The sequence below is a fragment of the Somniosus microcephalus genome, unplaced genomic scaffold, assembly GCF_052327205.1.
Source record: "Somniosus microcephalus isolate GS21.2 unplaced genomic scaffold, FLI_Smic_1.0 unresolved_chr8, whole genome shotgun sequence".
Lineage (NCBI taxonomy): Eukaryota > Metazoa > Chordata > Chondrichthyes > Squaliformes > Somniosidae > Somniosus > Somniosus microcephalus.
In genome coordinates, this window is record NW_028225186.1 from 26,855,951 (window position 1) to 26,876,592 (window position 20,642).

The window sequence follows — 20,642 nt, forward strand, 5'->3', positions numbered from 1 at the left end:
CACACATTCCTATCAATCTCTCCCGGGGTCAGAGTGTAAATCTCCTCTCACACATTCCAATCAATCCCTCCCGGGGTCAGAGTGTAAAGCTTCTCTCACACATTCCAATCAATCCCTCCCGGGGTCAGAGTGTAAACCTCCTCTCACACATTCCAATCAATCCCTTCCGGGGTCAGAGTGTAAAGTTCCTCTCACACATTCCATTAAATCCCTCCCGGGTTCAGAGTGTAAAGCTTCTCTCACACATTCCAATCAATCCCTCCCGGGGTCAGAGTGTAAAGCTCCTCTCACACTGTCCAATCAATCCCTCCCGGGATCAGAGTGTAAAGCTCCTCTCACACATTCCAATCAATCCCTCCTGGGGTCAGAGTGTAAAGCTTCTCTCACACATTCCAACCAATCCCTCCCGGGGTCAGAGTGTAAAGCTCCTCTCACACATTCCAATCAATCCCTCCCGGGGTCAGAGTGCAAAGCTACTCTCACACATTTCAATCAATCCCTCCCGGGGTCAGAGTGTAAAGCTAATCTCACACATTCCAATCAATCCCTCCCGGGGTCAGAGGAAGAAGCTCCTCTCACACTATCTAATCAATCCCTCCCGGGGTAAGAGTGTAAAGCTCCTCTTACACTGTCCAATCAATCCCTCCCGGGGTCAGAGTGCAAAGCTCCTCTCACACATTGCAATCAATCCCTCCCGGGTTCAGAGTGTAAAGCTCCTCTCACACATTGCAATCAATCCCTCCCGGGTTCAGAGTGTAAAGCTCCTCTCACACATTGCAATCAATCCCTCCCGGGTTCAGAGTGTAAATCTCCTCTCACACATTCCAATCAATCCCTCCCGGGGTTAGAGTGTAAAGCTTCTCTCACACATTCCAATCAATCCCTCCCGTGACCAGAATGTAAAGCTGCTCTCACACTCTCCAATCATTGCCTCCCGGAGTCAGAGTGTAAGGCTCCTCTAATACTGTCCAATCAATCCCTCCCGGGGTCAGAGTGTAAAGATCCTCTCCCACTTTCCAATCAATCCCTCCCGGGGCCAGAGAGTAAAGCTTCTCTCACACATTCCAATCAATCCCTCCCTGGTTCAGTGTGTAAAGCTCCACTCACACTGTCCAATCAATCCCTCCCGGGGTCAGAGTGTAAAGCTCTTCTCACAAATTCCAATCAATCCATCCCGGGGTCAGAGTGTAAATCTCCTCTCACACTGTCCAATCAATCTCTCCCGAGGTCAGATTGTAAAGCTCCTCTCACACATTCCAATCAAACCCTCCCGAGGTCAGAGTGTAAAGCTTCTCTCATACATTCCAATCAATCCCTCCCTTGGTAAGAGTGAAAAGCTCCTCTCACACTGTCCAATCGATCCCTCCCGGGGTCAGAGTGTAAAGCTCTTCTCACAAATTCCCATCAATCCCTCCCTGGGTCAGAGAGTAAACCTTCTCTAACACATTCCAATCAATCCTTCCCGGGGACAGTGTGTAAAGCTCCTCTCACACATTCCAATCAATCCCTCCCGAGGTCAGAGTGTAAAGCTTCTCTCATACATTCCAATCAATCCCTCCCTTGGTAAGAGTGAAAAGCTCCTCTCACACTGTCCAATCGATCCCTCCCGGGGTCAGAGTGTAAAGCTCCTCTCACACTGTCCAAACAATGCCTCACGTGGTCAGAGTTTAAAGCTCCACTCACACATTCAAATGATTCCCTGCCGAGGTCAGAGTGTCAACCTCCTCTCACACATTCCAATCAATCCCTTCCGGGGTCAGAGTGTAAAGTTCCTCTCACACATTCAAATAAATCCCTCCCGGGTTCAGAGTGTAAAGCTCCTCTCACACTGTCCAATCAATCCCTCCCGGGGTCAGAGTGTAAAGCTCCTCTCACACATTCCAATCAATCCCTCCTGGGGTCAGAGTGTAAAGCTTCTCTCACACATTCCAACCAATCCCTCCCGGGGTCAGAGTGTAAAGCTCCTCTCACACATTCCAATCAATCCCTCCCGGGGTCAGAGTGCAAAGCTCCTCTCACACATTTCAATCAATCCCTCCCGGGGTCAGAGTGTAAAGCTAATCTCACACATTCCAATCAATCCCTCCCGGTGTCAGAGGAAGAAGCTCCTCTCACACTATCTAATCAATCCCTCCCGGGGTAAGAGTTTAAAGCTCCTCTTACACTGTCCAATCAATCCCTCCCGGGGTCAGAGTGTAAAGTTCCTCTCACACATTCAAATCAATCCCTCCCAGGGTCAGAGTGCAAAGCTCCTCTCACACATTGCAATCAATCCCTCCCGGGTTCAGAGTGTAAATCTCCTCTCACACATTCCAATCAATCCCTCCCGTGACCAGAATGTAAAGCTGCTCTCACACTCTCCAATCATTGCCTCCCGGGCTCAGAGTGTAAGGCTCCTCTAATACTGTCCAATCAATCCCTCCCGGGGTCAGAGTGTAAAGCTCCCCTCACACATTCCAATCAATCCCTCCCGGGGTCAGAATGTAAAGCTCCTCTCACACTGTCCAGCCAATGCCTCCCGGGGTCAGAGTGTAAATCTCCTCCCACACATTCCAATCAATCCCTCACGGGGTCAGAGTGTAAAGCTCCTCTCACACATTCCAATCAATCCCTCCCGGGGTCAGAGTGTAAAGCTCCTCTCACAACTCTCCAATCAATTCCTCGCGGGGTCAGAGTGTAAAGCTTCTCTCACACATTCCAATCAATCCCTCCCGGGGTCAGAGTGTAAAGCTTCTCTCACACATTCCAATCAATCCCTCCCGGGGTCAGAGTGTAAAGCTCCTCTCACACATTCCAATCAATCCCTCCTTGGGTCAGTGTGTAAAGCTCATCTCACACTGTCCAATCAAATCCTCCCGGGGTCAGAGTGTAAAGCTCCTCTCACACATTCCAATCAATCCCTCCCGGGGTCAGAGTGTAAAGCTCCTCTCACACATTCCAATCAATCCCTCCTGCGGTCAAAGTGTAAAGCAACTCTCACACATTCCTATCAATCCCTCCCGGGGTCAGAGTGTAAAGCTCCTCTCACACATTCCAATCAATCCCTCCCGGTGTCAGAGTGTAAAGCTCCTCTCACACATTCCAATGAATCCCTCCTGGGGTCAGAGAGTAAAGCTCCTCTCGCACATTTGAATCAATCCCTCCCGGTGTCAGAGTGTAAAGCTCCTCTCACACTTTCCAATCAGTCCCTCCCAGGGTCAGAGTGTAAAGCTCCTCTCATACATTCGCATCAATCCCTCCCAGGGTCAGATTGTAAAGCTCCTCTCACACTTTCCAATCAATCCCTCCCGGGGTCAGAGTGTAAAGCTCCTCTCACACATTCCAAACAATCCCTCCCGGGGCCACTGTGTAAAGCTCCTCTCACACTTCCCAATCAATCCCTCCCGGGGTCAGAGTGTAAAGCTCCTCTCACACATTCCAAACAATCCCTCCCGGGGTCACTGTGTAAAGCTCCTCTCACACTTCCCAATCAATCCCTCCCGAGGTCAGGGTGTAAAGCTCCTCTCACACATTCCAATCAATCCCTCCCGGGGTCACATGTAAAGATCCTCTCACACTGTCCAATCAATCCCTCCAGGGGTCAGAGTGTAAAGCTCCTCTCATACATTCCAATCAATCGCTCCCGGCATCAGAGTGCAAAGCTTCTCTCACACATTCCAATCAATCCCTCCTGGGGTCTGAATGTAAAGCTCCCCGCACACATTCCAATCAATCACTCCTGGGGTCAGGGTGTAAAGCTCCTCCCACACCTTCCAATCAATCCCTCCCGGGGTCACATGTAAAGCTCCTCTTACACTGTCCAATCAATCCCTCCCGGGGTCAGAGTGTAAAGTTCCTCTCACACATTCAAATCAATCCCTCCCGGGGTCAGAGTGCAAAGCTCCTCTCACACATTGCAATCAATCCCTCCCGGGTTCAGAGTGTAAAGCTCCTCTCACACATTGCAATCAATCCCTCCCGGGTTCAGAGTGTAAAGCTCCTCTCACACATTGCAATCAATCCCTCCCGGGTTCAGAGTGTAAATCTCCTCTCACACATTCCAATCAATCCCTCCCGGGGTTAGAGTGTAAAGCTTCTCTCACACATTCCAATCAATCCCTCCCGTGACCAGAATGTAAAGCTGCTCTCACACTCTCCAATCATTGCCTCCCGGAGTCAGAGTGTAAGGCTCCTCTAATACTGTCCAATCAATCCCTCCCGGGGTCAGAGTGTAAAGATCCTCTCACACTTTCCAATCAATCCCTCCCGGGGTCAGAGTGCAATGCTCCTGGAACACATTCCAATCAATCTCTCCCGGGGCCAGAGAGTAAAGCTTCTCTCACACATTCCAATCAATCCCTCCCTGGTTCAGTGTGTAAAGCTCCACTCACACTGTCCAATCAATCCCTCCCGGGGTCAGAGTGTAAAGCTCTTCTCACACTGTCCAATCAATCCCTCCCGGGGTCAGAGTGTAAAGCTCCTCTCACACATTCCAATCAATCCCTCCTGGGGTCAGAGTGTAAAGCTGCTCTCACACATTCCAACCAATCCCTCCCGGGGTCAGAGTGTAAAGCTCCTCTCACACATTCCAATCAATCCCTCCCGGGGTCAGAGTGCAAAGCTCCTCTCACACATTTCAATCAATCCCACCCGGGGTCAGAGTGTAAAGCTAATCTCACACATTCCAATCAATCCCTCCCGGGGTCAGAGGAAGAAGCTCCTCTCACACTATCTAATCAATCCCTCCCGGGGTAAGAGCTTAAAGCTCCTCTTACACTGTCCAATCAATCCCTCCCGGGGTCAGAGTGTAAAGTTCCTCTCACACATTCAAATCAATCCCTCCCTGGGCCACTGTGTAAAGCTCCTCTCACACTTCCCAATCAATCCCACCCGGGGTCAGAGTGTAAAGCTCCTCTCACACATTCCAAACAATCCCTCCCGGGGTCACTGTGTAAAGCTCCTCTCACACTTCCCAATCAATCCCTCCCGAGGTCAGGGTGTAAAGCTCCTCTCACACATTCCAATCAATCCCTCCCGGGGTCACATGTAAAGCTCCTCTCACACTGTCCAATCAATCCCTCCAGGGGTCAGAGTGTAAAGCTCCTCTCATACATTCCAATCAATCGCTCCCGGCATCAGAGTGCAAAGCTTCTCTCACACATTCCAATCAATCCCTCCTGGGGTCTGAATGTAAAGCTCCCCGCACACATTCCAATCAATCACTCCCGGGGTCAGAGTGTAAAGCTCCTCCCACACCTTCCAATCAATCACTCCCGGGGTCAGAGTGTAAAGCTCCTCTCACACTGTCCAATCAATCAGTCCCGGGGTTAGAGTGTAAAGCTCCCCTCACACACTCCAAACAATCCCTCCCGGGGTCACTGTGTAAAGCTCCTCTCACACATTCGAATCAATCCCTCCCGGTGTCAGAGATTAATGCTCCTCTCACACATTCCAATCAATCCCTCCCGGGGTCAGAGTGTAAAGCTCCTCTCACACATTCCAATCAACCCCTCCCGGAGTCAGAGTGTGAAGCTCCTCTCACACATTCCGATCAATCCTTTTCAGGGTCAGAGTGTAAGCTCCTCTCACACATTCGAAAAAATCCCTCCCGGGGTCAGAGTGTAAAGCTTCTCTCACACATTACAATCAATCCCTCCCGAGGTCAGGGTGTAAAGCTCCTCTCACACATTCCAATCAATCACTCCCGGGGTCACATGTAAAGCTCCTCTCACACTGTCCAATCAATCCCTCCAGGGGTCAGAGTGTAAAGCTCCTCTCACACATTCCAATCAATCACTCCCGGGGTCAGAGTGTAAAGCTCCCCTCACACATTCCAAACAATCCCTCCCGGGGTCACTGTGTAAAGCTCCTCTCACACATTCCAATCAATCCCACCCGGGGTCAGAGTGTAATGCTCCTCTCACACATTCCAATCAATCCCTCCCGGGGTCAGAGTGTAAAGTTCCTCTCACACATTCGAAAAAATCCCTCCCGGTGTCAGAATGCAAATCCCCTCTCACACACCCCAATCAATCCCTCCCGGGGTCAGAGTTTAAAGCTCCTCTCACACATTCGAAAAAATCCTTTTCAGGGTCAGAGTGTAAAGCTCCTCTCACACATTCGAAAAAATCCCTCCCGGGGTCAGAGTGTAAATCTCCTCTCACACATTCCTATCAATCTCTCCCGGGGTCAGAGTGTAAATCTCCTCTCACACATTCCAATCAATCCCTCCCGGGGTCAGAGTGTAAAGCTTCTCTCACACATTCCAATCAATCCCTCCCGGGGTCAGAGTGTAAACCTCCTCTCACACATTCCAATCAATCCCTTCCGGGGTCAGAGTGTAAAGTTCCTCTCACACATTCCATTAAATCCCTCCCGGGTTCAGAGTGTAAAGCTTCTCTCACACATTCCAATCAATCCCTCCCGGGGTCAGAGTGTAAAGCTCCTCTCACACTGTCCAATCAATCCCTCCCGGGATCAGAGTGTAAAGCTCCTCTCACACATTCCAATCAATCCCTCCTGGGGTCAGAGTGTAAAGCTTCTCTCACACATTCCAACCAATCCCTCCCGGGGTCAGAGTGTAAAGCTCCTCTCACACATTCCAATCAATCCCTCCCGGGGTCAGAGTGCAAAGCTACTCTCACACATTTCAATCAATCCCTCCCGGGGTCAGAGTGTAAAGCTAATCTCACACATTCCAATCAATCCCTCCCGGGGTCAGAGGAAGAAGCTCCTCTCACACTATCTAATCAATCCCTCCCGGGGTAAGAGTGTAAAGCTCCTCTTACACTGTCCAATCAATCCCTCCCGGGGTCAGAGTGCAAAGCTCCTCTCACACATTGCAATCAATCCCTCCCGGGTTCAGAGTGTAAAGCTCCTCTCACACATTGCAATCAATCCCTCCCGGGTTCAGAGTGTAAAGCTCCTCTCACACATTGCAATCAATCCCTCCCGGGTTCAGAGTGTAAATCTCCTCTCACACATTCCAATCAATCCCTCCCGGGGTTAGAGTGTAAAGCTTCTCTCACACATTCCAATCAATCCCTCCCGTGACCAGAATGTAAAGCTGCTCTCACACTCTCCAATCATTGCCTCCCGGAGTCAGAGTGTAAGGCTCCTCTAATACTGTCCAATCAATCCCTCCCGGGGTCAGAGTGTAAAGATCCTCTCCCACTTTCCAATCAATCCCTCCCGGGGCCAGAGAGTAAAGCTTCTCTCACACATTCCAATCAATCCCTCCCTGGTTCAGTGTGTAAAGCTCCACTCACACTGTCCAATCAATCCCTCCCGGGGTCAGAGTGTAAAGCTCTTCTCACAAATTCCAATCAATCCATCCCGGGGTCAGAGTGTAAATCTCCTCTCACACTGTCCAATCAATCTCTCCCGAGGTCAGATTGTAAAGCTCCTCTCACACATTCCAATCAATCCCTCCCGAGGTCAGAGTGTAAAGCTTCTCTCATACATTCCAATCAATCCCTCCCTTGGTAAGAGTGAAAAGCTCCTCTCACACTGTCCAATCGATCCCTCCCGGGGTCAGAGTGTAAAGCTCTTCTCACAAATTCCCATCAATCCCTCCCTGGGTCAGAGAGTAAACCTTCTCTCACACATTCCAATCAATCCTTCCCGGGGACAGTGTGTAAAGCTCCTCTCACACATTCCAATCAATCCCTCCCGAGGTCAGAGTGTAAAGCTTCTCTCATACATTCCAATCAATCCCTCCCTTGGTAAGAGTGAAAAGCTCCTCTCACACTGTCCAATCGATCCCTCCCGGGGTCAGAGTGTAAAGCTCCTCTCACACTGTCCAAACAATGCCTCACGTGGTCAGAGTTTAAAGCTCCACTCACACATTCAAATGATTCCCTGCCGAGGTCAGAGTGTCAACCTCCTCTCACACATTCCAATCAATCCCTTCCGGGGTCAGAGTGTAAAGTTCCTCTCACACATTCAAATAAATCCCTCCCGGGTTCAGAGTGTAAAGCTCCTCTCACACTGTCCAATCAATCCCTCCCGGGGTCAGAGTGTAAAGCTCCTCTCACACATTCCAATCAATCCCTCCTGGGGTCAGAGTGTAAAGCTTCTCTCACACATTCCAACCAATCCCTCCCGGGGTCAGAGTGTAAAGCTCCTCTCACACATTCCAATCAATCCCTCCCGGGGTCAGAGTGCAAAGCTCCTCTCACACATTTCAATCAATCCCTCCCGGGGTCAGAGTGTAAAGCTAATCTCACACATTCCAATCAATCCCTCCCGGTGTCAGAGGAAGAAGCTCCTCTCACACTATCTAATCAATCCATCCCGGGGTAAGAGTTTAAAGCTCCTCTTACACTGTCCAATCAATCCCTCCCGGGGTCAGAGTGTAAAGTTCCTCTCACACATTCAAATCAATCCCTCCCAGGGTCAGAGTGCAAAGCTCCTCTCACACATTGCAATCAATCCCTCCCGGGTTCAGAGTGTAAATCTCCTCTCACACATTCCAATCAATCCCTACCGGGGTCAGAGTGCAAAGCTCCTCTCACACATTCCAATCAATCCCTCCCGTGACCAGAATGTAAAGCTGCTCTCACACTCTCCAATCATTGCCTCCCGGGCTCAGAGTGTAAGGCTCCTCTAATACTGTCCAATCAATCCCTCCCGGGGTCAGAGTGTAAAGCTCCCCTCACACATTCCAATCAATCCCTCCCGGGGTCAGAATGTAAAGCTCCTCTCACACTGTCCAGCCAATGCCTCCCGGGGTCAGAGTGTAAATCTCCTCCCACACATTCCAATCAATCCCTCACGGGGTCAGAGTGTAAAGCTCCTCTCACACATTCCAATCAATCCCTCCCGGGGTCAGAGTGTAAAGCTCCTCTCACAACTCTCCAATCAATTCCTCGCGGGGTCAGAGTGTAAAGCTTCTCTCACACATTCCAATCAATCCCTCCCGGGGTCAGAGTGTAAAGCTTCTCTCACACATTCCAATCAATCCCTCCCGGGGTCAGAGTGTAAAGCTCCTCTCACACATTCCAATCAATCCCTCCTTGGGTCAGTGTGTAAAGCTCATCTCACACTGTCCAATCAAATCCTCCCGGGGTCAGAGTGTAAAGCTCCTCTCACACATTCCAATCAATCCCTCCCGGGGTCAGAGTGTAAAGCTCCTCTCACACATTCCAATCAATCCCTCCTGCGGTCAAAGTGTAAAGCAACTCTCACACATTCCTATCAATCCCTCCCGGGGTCAGAGTGTAAAGCTCCTCTCACACATTCCAATCAATCCCTCCCGGTGTCAGAGTGTAAAGCTCCTCTCACACATTCCAATGAATCCCTCCTGGGGTCAGAGAGTAAAGCTCCTCTCGCACATTTGAATCAATCCCTCCCGGTGTCAGAGTGTAAAGCTCCTCTCACACTTTCCAATCAGTCCCTCCCAGGGTCAGAGTGTAAAGCTCCTCTCATACATTCGCATCAATCCCTCCCAGGGTCAGATTGTAAAGCTCCTCTCACACTTTCCAATCAATCCCTCCCGGGGTCAGAGTGTAAAGCTCCTCTCACACATTCCAAACAATCCCTCCCGGGGCCACTGTGTAAAGCTCCTCTCACACTTCCCAATCAATCCCTCCCGGGGTCAGAGTGTAAAGCTCCTCTCACACATTCCAAACAATCCCTCCCGGGGTCACTGTGTAAAGCTCCTCTCACACTTCCCAATCAATCCCTCCCGAGGTCAGGGTGTAAAGCTCCTCTCACACATTCCAATCAATCCCTCCCGGGGTCACATGTAAAGCTCCTCTCACACTGTCCAATCAATCCCTCCAGGGGTCAGAGTGTAAAGCTCCTCTCATACATTCCAATCAATCGCTCCCGGCATCAGAGTGCAAAGCTTCTCTCACACATTCCAATCAATCCCTCCTGGGGTCTGAATGTAAAGCTCCCCGCACACATTCCAATCAATCACTCCTGGGGTCAGGGTGTAAAGCTCCTCCCACACCTTCCAATCAATCCCTCCCGGGGTCACATGTAAAGCTCCTCTTACACTGTCCAATCAATCCCTCCCGGGGTCAGAGTGTAAAGTTCCTCTCACACATTCAAATCAATCCCTCCCGGGGTCAGAGTGCAAAGCTCCTCTCACACATTGCAATCAATCCCTCCCGGGTTCAGAGTGTAAAGCTCCTCTCACACATTGCAATCAATCCCTCCCGGGTTCAGAGTGTAAAGCTCCTCTCACACATTGCAATCAATCCCTCCCGGGTTCAGAGTGTAAATCTCCTCTCACACATTCCAATCAATCCCTCCCGGGGTTAGAGTGTAAAGCTTCTCTCACACATTCCAATCAATCCCTCCCGTGACCAGAATGTAAAGCTGCTCTCACACTCTCCAATCATTGCCTCCCGGAGTCAGAGTGTAAGGCTCCTCTAATACTGTCCAATCAATCCCTCCCGGGGTCAGAGTGTAAAGATCCTCTCACACTTTCCAATCAATCCCTCCCGGGGTCAGAGTGCAATGCTCCTGGAACACATTCCAATCAATCTCTCCCGGGGCCAGAGAGTAAAGCTTCTCTCACACATTCCAATCAATCCCTCCCTGGTTCAGTGTGTAAAGCTCCACTCACACTGTCCAATCAATCCCTCCCGGGGTCAGAGTGTAAAGCTCTTCTCACACTGTCCAATCAATCCCTCCCGGGGTCAGAGTGTAAAGCTCCTCTCACACATTCCAATCAATCCCTCCTGGGGTCAGAGTGTAAAGCTGCTCTCACACATTCCAACCAATCCCTCCCGGGGTCAGAGTGTAAAGCTCCTCTCACACATTCCAATCAATCCCTCCCGGGGTCAGAGTGCAAAGCTCCTCTCACACATTTCAATCAATCCCACCCGGGGTCAGAGTGTAAAGCTAATCTCACACATTCCAATCAATCCCTCCCGGGGTCAGAGGAAGAAGCTCCTCTCACACTATCTAATCAATCCCTCCCGGGGTAAGAGTTTAAAGCTCCTCTTACACTGTCCAATCAATCCCTCCCGGGGTCAGAGTGTAAAGTTCCTCTCACACATTCAAATCAATCCCTCCCTGGGCCACTGTGTAAAGCTCCTCTCACACTTCCCAATCAATCCCACCCGGGGTCAGAGTGTAAAGCTCCTCTCACACATTCCAAACAATCCCTCCCGGGGTCACTGTGTAAAGCTCCTCTCACACTTCCCAATCAATCCCTCCCGAGGTCAGGGTGTAAAGCTCCTCTCACACATTCCAATCAATCCCTCCCGGGGTCACATGTAAAGCTCCTCTCACACTGTCCAATCAATCCCTCCAGGGGTCAGAGTGTAAAGCTCCTCTCATACATTCCAATCAATCGCTCCCGGCATCAGAGTGCAAAGCTTCTCTCACACATTCCAATCAATCCCTCCTGGGGTCTGAATGTAAAGCTCCCCGCACACATTCCAATCAATCACTCCCGGGGTCAGAGTGTAAAGCTCCTCCCACACCTTCCAATCAATCACTCCCGGGGTCAGAGTGTAAAGCTCCTCTCACACTGTCCAATCAATCAGTCCCGGGGTTAGAGTGTAAAGCTCCCCTCACACACTCCAAACAATCCCTCCCGGGGTCACTGTGTAAAGCTCCTCTCACACATTCGAATCAATCCCTCCCGGTGTCAGAGATTAATGCTCCTCTCACACATTCCAATCAATCCCTCCCGGGGTCAGAGTGTAAAGCTCCTCTCACACATTCCAATCAACCCCTCCCGGAGTCAGAGTGTGAAGCTCCTCTCACACATTCCGATCAATCCTTTTCAGGGTCAGAGTGTAAGCTCCTCTCACACATTCGAAAAAATCCCTCCCGGGGTCAGAGTGTAAAGCTTCTCTCACACATTACAATCAATCCCTCCTGGGGTCAGAGTGTAAACCTCCTCTCACACATTCCAATCAATCCCTTCCGGGGTCAGAGTGTAAAGTTCCTCTCACACATTCCAATAAATCCCTCCCGGGGTCAGAGTGTAAAGCTCCTCCCACACCTTCCAATCAATCCCTCCCGGGGTCAGAGTGAAAAGCTCCTTTCACACTGCCCAATCAATCCCTCCCGGGGTCAGAGTGTAAAGCTTCTCTCACACTTCCCAATCAATCGCTCCCGAGGTCAGGGTGTAAAGCTCCTCTCACACATTCCAATCAATCCCTCCCGGGGTCACATGTAAAGCTCCTCTCACACTGTCCAATCAATCCCTCCAGGGGTCAGAGTGTAAAGCTCCTCTCATACATTCCAATCAATCGCTCCCGGCGTCAGAGTGCAAAGCTTCTCTCACACATTCCAATCAATCCCTCCTGGGGTCTGAATGTAAAGCTCCCCGCACACATTCCAATCAATCACTCCCGGGGTCAGAGTGTAAAGCTCCTCCCACACCTTCCAATCAATCCCTGCCGGGGACAGAGTGTAAAGCTCCTCTCACACTGTCCAATCAATCCCTCCCGGGGTCAGAGTGTAAAGCTCCCCTCACACATTCCAAACAATCCCTCCCGGGGTCAGAGTGTAAAGCTCCTCTCACACATTCGAATCAATCCCTCCCGGTGTCAGAGATTAATGCTCCTCTCACACATTCCAATCAATCCCTCCCGGGGTCAGAGTGTAAAGCTCCTCTCACACATTCCAATCAACCCCTCCCGGAGTCAGAGTGTGAAGCTCCTCTCACACATTCCGATCAATCCTTTTCAGGGTCAGAGTGTAAGCTCCTCTCACACATTCGAAAAAATCCCTCCCGGGGTCAGAGTGTAAAGCCCCTCTCACACATTCCTATCAATCTCTCCCGGGGTCAGAGTGTAAATCTCCTCTCACACATTCCAATCAATCCCTCCCGGGGTCAGAGTGTAAAGCTTCTCTCACACATTACAATCAATCCCTCCTGGGGTCGGAGTGTAAACCTCCTCTCACACATTCCAATCAATCCCTTCCGGGGTCAGAGTGTAAAGTTCCTCTCACACATTCCAATAAATCCCTCCCGGGGTCAGAGTGTAAAGCTCCTCCCACACCTTCCAATCAATCCCTCCCGGGGTCAGAGTGAAAAGCTCCTTTCACACTGCCCAATCAATCCCTCCCGGGGTCAGATTGTAAAGCTTCTCTCACACTTCCCAATCAATCCCTCCCGAGGTCAGGGTGAAAAGCTCCTCTCACACATTCCAATCAATCCCTCCCGGTGTCACATGTAAAGCTCCTCTCACACTGTCCAATCAATCCCTCCAGGGGTCAGAGTGTAAAGCTCCTCTCATACATTCCAATCAATCGCTCCCGGCGTCAGAGTGCAAAGCTTCTCTCACACATTCCAATCAATCCCTCCTGGGGTCTGAATGTAAAGCTCCCCGCACACATTCCAATCAATCACTCCCGGGGTCAGAGTGTAAAGCTCCTCCCACACCTTCCAATCAATCCCTGCCGGGGTCAGAGTGTAAAGCTCCTCTCACACTGTCCAATCAATCCCTCCCGGGGTTAGAGTGTAAAACTCCCCTCACACATTCCAAACAATCCCTCCCGGGGTCACTGTGTAAAGCTCCTCTCACACATTCCAATCAATCCCTCCCGGGGCCAGAGTGTAATGCTCCTCTGACGCATTCCAATCAATCCCTCCCGGGGTCAGAGTGTAAAGCTCCTCTCACACATTCCAAACAATCCCTCCCGGGGTCACTGTGTAAAGCTCCTCTCACACTTCCCAATCAATCCCTCCCGAGGTCAGGGTGTAAAGCTCCTCTCACACATTCCAATCAATCCCTCCCGGGGTCACATGTAAAGCTCCTCTCACACTGTCCAATCAATCCCTCCAGGTGTCAGAGTGTAAAGCTCCACTCATACATTCCAATCAATCGCTCCCGGCATCAGAGTGCAAAGCTTCTCTCACACATTCCAATCAATCCCTCCTGGGGTCTGAATGTAAAGCTCCCCGCACACATTCCAATCAATCACTCCCGGGGTCAGAGTGTAAATCTCCTCCCACACCTTCCAATCAATCACTCCCGGGGTCAGAGTGTAAAGCTCCTCTCACACTGTCCAATCAATCCCTCCCGGGGTTAGAGTGTAAAGCTCCCCTCACACACTCCAAACAATCCCTCCCGGGGTCACAGTGTAAAGCTCCTCTCACACATTCCAATCAATCCCTCCCGTGGTCAGAGTGTAATGCTCCTCTCACACATTCCAATCAATCCCTCCCGGGGTCAGAGTGTAAAGCTCCTCTCACACATTCGAATCAATCGCTCCCGGTGTCAGAGTGCAAATCCCCTCTCACACATTCCAATCAATCCCTCCCGGGGTCAGAGTTTAAAGCTCCTCTCACACATTCGAAAAAATCCCTCCCGAGGTCAGAGATTAAAGCTCCTCTCACACATTTCGATCAATCCTTTTCAGGGTCAGAGTGTAAAGCTCCTCTCACACATTCGAAAAAATCCCTCCCGGGGTCAGAGTGTAAATCTCCTCTCACACATTCCTATCAATCTCTCCCGGGGTCAGAGTGTAAATCTCCTCTCACACATTCCAATCAATCCCTCCCGGGGTCAGAGTGTAAAGCTTCTCTCACACATTCCAATCAATCCCTCCCGGGGTCAGAGTGTAAACCTCCTCTCACACATTCCAATCAATCCCTTCCGGGGTCAGAGTGTAAAGTTCCTCTCACACATTCCAATAAATCCCACTCGGGTTCAGAGTGTAAACTCCTCTCACACATTCCAATCAATCCCTCCCGGGGTCAGAGTGTAAAGCTCCTCTCACACTGTCCAATCAATCCCTCCCGGGGTCAGAGTGTAAAGCTCCTCTCACACATTCCAATCAATCCCTCCTGGGGTCAGAGTGTAAAGCTTCTCTCACACATTCCAACCAATCCCTCCCGGGGTCAGAGTGTAAAGCTCCTCTCACACATTCCAATCAATCCCTCCCGGGGTCAGAGTACAAAGCTCCTCTAACACATTGCAATCAATCCCTCCCGGGTTCAGAGTGTAAATCTCCTCTCACACATTCCAATCAATCCCTCCCGGGTTTAGAGTGCAAAGCTCCTCTCACACATTCCAATCAATCCCTCCCGTGACCAGAATGTAAAGCTGCTCTCACACTCTCCAATCATTGCCTCCCGGAGTCAGAGTGTAAGGCTCCTCTAATACTGTCCAATCAATCCCTCCCGGGGTCAGAGTGTAAAGATCCTCTCACAATTTCCAATCAATCCCTCCCGTGGTCAGAGTGCAATGCTCCTGGAACACATTCCAATCAATCTCTCCCGGGGCCAGAGAGTATAGCTTCTCTCACACATTCCAATCAATCCCTCCCTGGTTCAGTGTGTAAAGCTCCACTCACACTGTCCAATCAATCCCTCCCGGGGTCAGAGTGTAAAGCTCTTCTCACAAATTCCAATCAATCCATCCCGGGGTCAGAGTGTAAATCTCCACTCACACTGTCCAATCAATCTCTCCCGAGGTCAGATTGTAAAGCTCCTCTCAAACATTCCCATCAATCCCTCCTTGGGTCAGAGAGTAAATCTTCTCTCACACATTCCAATCAATCCTTCCCGGGGCCAGTGTGTCAAGCTCCTCTCACACATTCCAATCAATCCCTCCCGAGGTCAGAGTGTAAATCTTCTCTCATACATTCCAATCAATCCCTCCCTTGGTAAGAGTGAAAAGCTCCTCTCACACTGTCCAATCGATCCCTCCCGGGGTCAGAGTGTAAAGCTCCTCTCACACTGTCCAAACAATGCCTCACGTGGTCAGAGTTTAAAGCTCCACTCACACATTCAAATGATTCCCTGCCGAGGTCAGAGTGTAAACCTCCTCTCACACATTCCAATCAATCCCTTCCGGGGTCAGAGTGTAAAGTTCCTCTCACACATTCAAATAAATCCCTCCCGGGTTCAGAGTGTAAACTCCTCTCACACATTCCAATCAATCCCTCCCGGGGTCAGAGTGTAAAGCTCCTCTCACACTGTCCAATCAATCCCTCCCGGGGTCAGAGTGTAAAGCTCCTCTCACACATTCCAATCAATCCCTCCTGGGGTCAGAGTGTAAAGCTTCTCTCACACATTCCAACCAATCCCTCCCGCGGTCAGAGTGTAAAGCTCCTCTCATACATTCCAATCAATCCCTCCCGGGGTCAGAGTGCAAAGCTCCTCTCACACATTTCAATCAATCCCTCCCGGGGTCAGAGTGTAAAGCTAATCTCACACATTCCAATCAATCCCTCCCGGGGTCAGAGGAAGAAGCTCCTCTCACACTATCTAATCAATCACTCCCGGCGTAAGAGTGTAAAGCTCCTCTTACACTGTCCAATCAATCCCTCCCGGGGTCAGAGTGTAAAGTTCCTCTCACACATTCAAATCAATCCCTCCCAGGGTCAGAGTGCAAAGCTCCTCTCACACATTGCAATCAATCCCTCCCGGGTTCAGAGTGTAAATCTCCTCTCACACATTCCAATCAATCCCTCCCGGGGTCAGAGTGCAAAACTCCTCTCACACATTCCAATCAATCCCTCCCGTGACCAGAATGTAAAGCTGCTCTCACACTCTCCAATCATTGCCTCCCGGGCTCAGAGTGTAAAGCTCCCCTCACACATTCCAATCAATCCCTCCCGGGGTCAGAATGTAAAGCTCCTCTCACACTGTCCAACCAATGCCTCCCGGGGTCAGAGTATAAATCTCCTCCCACACATTCCAATCAATCCCTCACGGGGTCAGAGTGTAAAGCTCCTCTCACACTGTCCAATCAATGCCTCCCGCGGTCAGAGTGTAAAGCTCCTCTCACACATTCCAATCAATCCCTCCCGGGGTCAGAGTGTAAAGCTCCTCCCACAACTCTCCAATCAATTCCTCGCGGGGTCAGAGTGTAAAGCTTCTCTCACACATTCCAATCAATCCCTCCCGGGGTCAGAGTGTAAAGCTTCTCTCACACATTCCAATCAATCCCTCCCGGGGTCAGAGTGTAAAGCTCCTCTCACACATTCCAATCAATCCCTCCTTGGGTCAGTGTGTAAAGCTCATCTCACACTGTCCAATCAAATCCTCCCGGGGTCAGAGTGTAAAGCTCCTCTCACACATTCCAATCAGTCCCTCCCGGGGTCAGAGTGTAAAGCTCCTCTCACACATTCCAATCAATCCCTCCTGCGGTCAAAGTGTAAAGCAACTCTCACACATTCCAATCAATCCCTCCCGGGGTCAGAGTGTAAAGCTCCTCTCACACATTCCAATCAATCCCTCCCGGTGTCAGAGTGTAAAGCTCCTCTCACACATTCCAATGAATCCATCCTGGGGTCAGAGAGTAAAGCTCCTCTCACACATTCCAATCAATCCCTCCTGGGGTCAGAGAATAAAGCTCCTCTCACACATTCCAATCAGTCCCTCCCAGGGTCAGAGTGTAAAGCGGCTCTCGCACATTTGAATCAATCCCTCCCGGTGTCAGAGTGTAAAGCTCCTCTCACACTTTCCAATCAGTCCCTCCCAGGGTCAGAGTGTAAAGCTCCTCTCATACATTCGCATCAACCCCTCCCAGGGTCAGATTGTGAAGCTCCTCTCACACTTTCCAATCAATCCCTCCCGGGGTCAGAGTGTAAAGCTCCTCTCACACTGTCCAATCAATCCCTCCCGGGGTCAGATTGTAAAGCTCCTCTCACACTGTGCATTAAACCACTCACGGGGTCAGAGTGTAAAGCTCCTCTCACACTGTCCAATCAATCCTTCCCGGGGTCAGAGTGTATAGCTCCTCTCACACTGCCAATCAATCCTTCCCGGGGTCAGAGTGCAAAGCAACTCTCACACAATCCATTCAATCGCTCCCGGGGTCAAAGAGCAAATCTCCTCTCACACTGTCCAATCAATCCCTCCCGGGGTCAGAGTGTAAAGCTCCTCACACACTGTGCCATCACTCCTTCCCGGGGTCAGAGTGTAAAGCTCCTCTCACACTCGCCAATCAATCCTTCCCGGGATCAGAGTGTAAAGCTCTTCTCACACTGTCCAGTCAATCCCTCCCAGGGTCAGATTGGAAATCTCCTCTAACACTCTCCAATCAATCCCTCCCGGGGTCAGAGTTTAAAGCTCCTCTCACACGTTTGAAAAAATCCCACCCGAGTTCAGAGATTAAAGCTCCTCTAACACATTCCAATCAATCCCTCCCGGGGGCAGAGTGTGAAGCTCCTCTCACACATTCCGATCAATCCTTCGCGGGGTCAGAGTGTAAAGCTCCTCTCACACATTCGAAATAATCCCTCCCGGGGTCCGAGTGTAAAGCTCCTCTCACACATTCCAATCAATCCCTCCTTGGGTCAGTGTGTAAAGCTCATCTCACACTGTCCAATCAAATCCTCCCGGGGTCAGAGTGTAAAGCTCCTCTCACACATTCCAATCAGTCCCTCCCGGGGTCAGAGTGTAAAGCTCCTCTCACACATTCCAATCAATCCCTCCTGCGGTCAAAGTGTAAAGCAACTCTCACACATTCCAATCAATCCCTCCCGGGATCAGAGTGTAAAGCTCCTCTCACACATTCCAATCAATCACTCCCGGGGTCAGAGTGTAAAGCTCCTCTCACACATTCCAATGAATCCATCCTGGGGTCAGAGAGTAAAGCTCCTCTCACACATTCCAATCAATCCCTCCTGGGGTCAGAGAGTAAAGCTCCTCTCACACATTCCAATCAGTCCCTCCCAGGGTCAGAGTGTAAAGCGGCTCTCGCACATTTGAATCAATCCCTCCCGGTGTCAGAGTGTAAAGCTCCTCTCACACTTTCCAATCAGTCCCTCCCAGGGTCAGAGTGTAAAGCTCCTCTCATACATTCGCATCAACCCCTCCCAGGGTCAGATTGTGAAGCTCCTCTCACACTTTCCAATCAATCCCTCCCGGGGTCAGAGTGTAAAGCTCCTCTCACACTGTCCAATCAATCCCTCCCGGGGTCTGATTGTAAAGCTCCTCTCACACTGTGCATTAAACCACTCACGGGGTCAGAGTCTAAAGCTCCTCTCACACTGTCCAATCAATCCTTCCCGGGGTCAGAGTGTATAGCTCCTCTCACACTGCCAATCAATCCTTCCCGGGGTCAGAGTGCAAAGCAACTCTCACACAATCCATTCAATCGCTCCCGGGGTCAAAGAGCAAATCTCCTCTCACACTGTCCAATCAATCCCTCCCGGGGTCAGAGTGTAAAGCTCCTCACACACTGTGCCATCACTCCTTCCCGGGGTCAGAGTCTAAAGCTCCTCTCACACTCGCCAATCAATCCTTCCCGGGATCAGAGTGTAAAGCTCTTCTCACACTGTCCAGTCAATCCCTCCCAGGGTCAGATTGGAAATCTCCTCTAACACTGTCCAATCAATCCCTCCCGGGGTCAGAGTTTAAAGCTCCTCTCACACGTTTGAAAAAATCCCACCCGAGTTCAGAGATTAAAGCTCCTCTCACACATTCCAATCAATCCCTCCCGGGGTCAGAGTGTGAAGCTCCTCTCACACATTCCGATCAATCCTTCCCGGGGTCAGAGTGTAAAGCTCCTCTCACACATTCGAAATAATCCCTCCCGGGGTCAGAGTGTAAAGCTCCTCTCACACATTCCTATCAATCTCTCCCGGGGACAGAGTGTAAATCTCCTCTCACACATTCCAATCAATTCCTCCCGGGGTCAGAGTGTAAAGCTTCTCTCACACATTCCAATCAATCCCTCCCGGGGTCAGAGTGTAAAGCTTCTCTCACACATTATAATCAATCCCTCACGGGGTCAGAGTTTAAAGCTCCTCTCACGCTGTCCAATCAATCTCTCCCGAGGTCAGAGCGTAAAGCTCCTCTCACACATTCCAAACAATCCCTCCAGGTGTCAGAGTGTAAAGTTCCTCTCACACATTCCAATCAATCCCTCCCGGGTTCAGAGTGTAAAGCTCCTCTCACACATTCCAATCAATCCCTTGCAGGGTCAGAGTGTGAAGTTCCTCTCACACATTCCAATCAATCGCTTGCAGGGTCAGAGTGTGAAGTTCCTCTCACACATTCCAATCAAACCCTCCCGGGGTAAGAGTGTAAAGCTCCTCTCACACATTCCAATCAATCCCTCCCGTGGTCAGAGTGAAAAGCTCCTCTCACACATTCCAATCAATCCTTCCCGGGATCAGAGTGTAAAGCTCCTCTCACATTGGCCAGTCAATCCTTCCAGGGGTCAGAGTGTAAAGCTCCTCTCACACATTCCAATCAATCACTCCCATGGTCAGAGTGAAAAGCTCCTCTCACACTGTCAAATCAATCCCTCCCGGGGTCAGAGTGTAAAACGCCTCTCACACATTCCAATCAATCGCTCCTGGGGTCAGAGAGCAAATCTCCTCTCACACTGTCCAATCAATCCCTCCCGGGGTGAGAGTGTAAAGCTCCTCTCACACATTCCAATCAATCCTTCCCGGGATCAGAGTGTAAAGCTCTTCTCACACTGTCCAGTCAATCCCTCCCGGGGTCAGATTGTAAAACTCCTCTCACACATTCCAATAAATCGCTCCCGGGGTCAGAGAGTAAACCTCCTCTCACACTGTCCAATCAATCCCTCCCGGGGTCAGAGTGTAAAGCTCCTCTCACACTGTCCAATCAATCCCTCCCGGGCTCAGAGTGTAAAGCTTCGCTCACACCTTCGAATCAATCCCTCCCGAGGTCAGAGTGTAAAGCTCCTCTCACACTGTCGAATCAAATCCTCCCGGGGTCAGAGTGTAAAGCTTCTCTCACACGTTCGTTCAAT